Here is a 3,499-nt window from a genome sequence, read left to right on the forward strand (position 1 = left end):
CTCCAGATCTGGCAGGGAGTCTGCTGTGTTCCTGATCCAGCAAGGTGCAAATTGCTGCTCCCGATCGGGCTAAAGGCTAGTCATTGTTCCTGCATGGCTAAGTGCCTGGGTCTGTCCTAACTGAGCTGAACACTAGTTGCTGGGTTTCCGGGTCTCTTCCGTGACCCACAGCTTCTAATGGGGCTATAACGCTCACCGCATGGCCCAAGGTTCCATTCCTTGGAATCCGTGAGGCCAATAACCCCAGGTCAGAGAACAAAAGGCTTGCCACAATCTTGGGAGTGGCCTGCCTCACCTTGGGAGCAGCTCACCACCATGTTGAGAGCTCTAAGAACAAAGACCCGCCAGTAACATCTGGTGACCCACATGGGACTTCTCCAAAGCGATGGGAAATGTTCCTCCCAAGGCAAAAAACGCCCCTAAGATGTATTCTGGAGAATTGGAACCAATTTGACCCTCAGACGCTAAGAAAGAAGCGACTTATATTCTTCTGCAGTACCGCCTGGCCATAATATCCTCTTCAAGGGAGAGAAAACCTGCCCCCCTGAGGGAAGTATAAATTATAACACCATCTTACAGCTAGACCTCTTTTGTAGAAAGGAGGGCAAATGGAGTGAAGTGCCGTATGTGCAAACTTTCTTTTCATTAAGAGACAACTCGCAATGATGTAAAACATGTAATTTATGCCCTACAGGAAGCCCTCAGAGTCTACCTCCCTGCCCTGGTATTCCTCTGGCTCCTTCCCCAATTGATAAGGACCCCCCTTCAATCCAAACAGTCAAAAAGAGATAGACAAAGGGGTAAACAATGAACCCAAGAGTGCCATATTCCCCAATTATGCCCCCTCCAAGTGGTGGGAGGAGGAGAATTGGGCCCAATCAGAGTGCATGTACCTTTTTCTCTGTCAGACTTAAAGCAAATTAAAATAGACCTAGGTAAATTCTCAGATAACCCTGATGTCTATATTGATGTTTTACAAGGGCTAGGACAATTCTTTGATCTGACGTGGAGAGATATAATGTTATTGCTAGATCAGACACTAACCCCAAATTAGAGGAGTGCCACCATAACTGCAGCCCGAAAGTTTGGCGATCTCTGGTATCTCAGTCAGGTCAGTGATAGGATGACAACAGAGGCAAAAGAACAATTCCCCACAGGCCAGCAGGCAGTTCCCAGTGTAGACCCTCATTGGAACACAGAATCAGAACATGAAGATTGGTGCCGCAGACATTTGCTAACTTGCATACTAGAAGGACTAAGGAAAACTAGGAAGAAGCCTATTAATTATGCAATGATGTCCACTATAATACAGGGAAAGGAAGAAAATCCTACTGCCTTTCTGGAGAGAGTAAGGGAGGCAGTGAGGAAGCATACCTCCCTGTCATCTGACTCTATTGAAGGCCAAATAACCTTAAAGGATAAGTTTATCACTTAGTCAGCTGCAGACATTAGAAAAAAACTTCAAAAGTCTGCCTTAGGCCTGGAGCAAAACTTAAAAACCCTATTGAACTTGGCAACTTCAGTTTTTTAAATAATAGAGATCAGGAGGATCAGGTGGAATGGAACAAAACCGGATTTTAAAAAGGCCACCACTTTACTCATGGCCCTCAGGCAAGTGGACTTTGGAGGCTCTGGAAAAGGAAAAGCCTGGGCAAATCAAATGCCCAATAGGGCTTGTTTCCAGTGCGGTCTAGAAGGACTCTTTAAAAAAGACTGTCCAAATAGAAATAAGCCGCCCCCTTGTCCATGCCCCTTATATCAAGGAAATCACTGGAAGGCCCACTACCCCAGGGGATGAAGATTATCTGAGTCAGAAACCACTAACCAGATGATCCAGTAGCAGGACTGAGGGTGCCCAGGGCAAGTGCCAGCTCATGCCATCACCCTCACAGAGCCCCAGATGTGCTTAACTATTGAGGGCCAGGGAGTCAACTGTCTCCTGGACACTGGTGCGGCCTTCTCAGTCTTACTCTCCTGTCCCAGACAACTGTCCTCCAGATCTGTCAATATCCGAGGGGTCCTAGGACAGGCAGTCACTAGATACTTCTCCCAGCCACTAAGTTGCAAATGGGGAATTTTACTCTTTTCACATGCCTTTCTAATTATGACTGAAAGCCCCACTCTTGTTAGGAAGAGAGATCCTAACAAAAACAAGGGCCATCATACACTAGAATTAGGAGAATAAAAAAGGGTAAGTATATATACAGACTCTAAGTATGCTCACCTAATCTTCCATGCCCATGCAGCAATATGGAGAGAAAGGGAATCCTTAACTTCCAAGGGAGCACCTATCAAACATCAGAAGCTATTAGGAGATTTCATTGGCTGTACAGAAACCTAAAGAGGTGGCAGTCTTACACTGCTGGGGTCATCAGAAAGGAAACGAAAGGGAAATAGAAGGAAACTGCCAGGCAGATATTGAAACTAAAAGAGCCACAAGGCAGGGCCCTCCACTAGAAATGCTTATAGAGGGACCCCTAGTAAGGGGAAATCCCCTCCAGGAAACCAAGCCCCAGTACTAGGCAGGAGAAATAGAATGGGGAACCTCATGAGGACATAGTTTCCTCCCCTTAGGATGGCTAGCCACCGAAGAAGAAAAAATACTTTTGCCTGCAGATAACCAATGGAAATTATTTAAAACCCTTCACCAAACCTTTCACTTAGGCATTGATAGCACCCATCAAATGGCCAAATTATTATTTACTGGACCAGGCCTTTTAAAAACTATCAAGCAGATAGACAGGGCCTGTGAAGTGTGCCAAAGAAATAATCCCCTGCCTTATCACCAAGCTCCTTCAGGAGAACAAAGAACAGGCCATTATCCAGGAGAAGACTGGCAACTAGATTTTATCCACATGCCCCAATCTCAGGGATCTCACTATCTACTAGTTTGGGTGGATACTTTCACTGGTTGGACGGGGCCTTCCCTTGAAGAGCAAAAAAGGCCCAAGAGGTAATGAAGGCGCTAATTCACGAAATAATTCCCAGATTCGTACTTACAGAGTGACAATGGCCCTGCTTTCAAGGCTACAGTAACCCAGGGAGTATCCCAGGTATTAGGCATACAACATCACTTACACTGCGCCTGGAGACTACAATCCTCAAGAAAAGTTGAGAAAATGAATGAAACATTCAGACAACATCTAAAAAAGGCAACCCAAGAAACCCACCTCGCATGGTCTGCTCTGTTGCCTATAGCCTTACTAAGAATCTGAAACTCTCCCGAAAAAGCGAGACTTAGTCCATACGAGATGCTGTATGGATGGCCCTTCCTAACCAATGACCTTGTGCTTGACTGAGAGACGGCCAACTTAGTTGCAGACATCACCCCCTTAGCCAAATATCAACAAGTTCTTAATACATTACAGATAACCTGCCCCCGAGAGGAGGGAAAGAAATTATTCCATTCTGGTGACACGGTATTAGTCAAGTCTCTTTCCTCTAATTCCCCATCCCTAGACACATCCTGGAAAGGACCCTACCCAGTCATTTTACCTAC

At 45.7% G+C, this 3,499-nt stretch overlaps 1 pseudogene; it reads left to right on the top strand.

Annotated features, from left to right (window-relative positions):
• Positions 1-385: 385 nt before the first annotated feature.
• LOC140712866 (uncharacterized) lies at positions 386-1,478 on the top strand (annotated as a pseudogene).
• The last annotated feature ends 2,021 nt before the right edge of the window (positions 1,479-3,499 follow it).

The sequence above is a fragment of the Chlorocebus sabaeus genome, chromosome 11, assembly GCF_047675955.1.
Source record: "Chlorocebus sabaeus isolate Y175 chromosome 11, mChlSab1.0.hap1, whole genome shotgun sequence".
NCBI classification, from domain to species: Eukaryota; Metazoa; Chordata; class Mammalia; order Primates; family Cercopithecidae; genus Chlorocebus; species Chlorocebus sabaeus.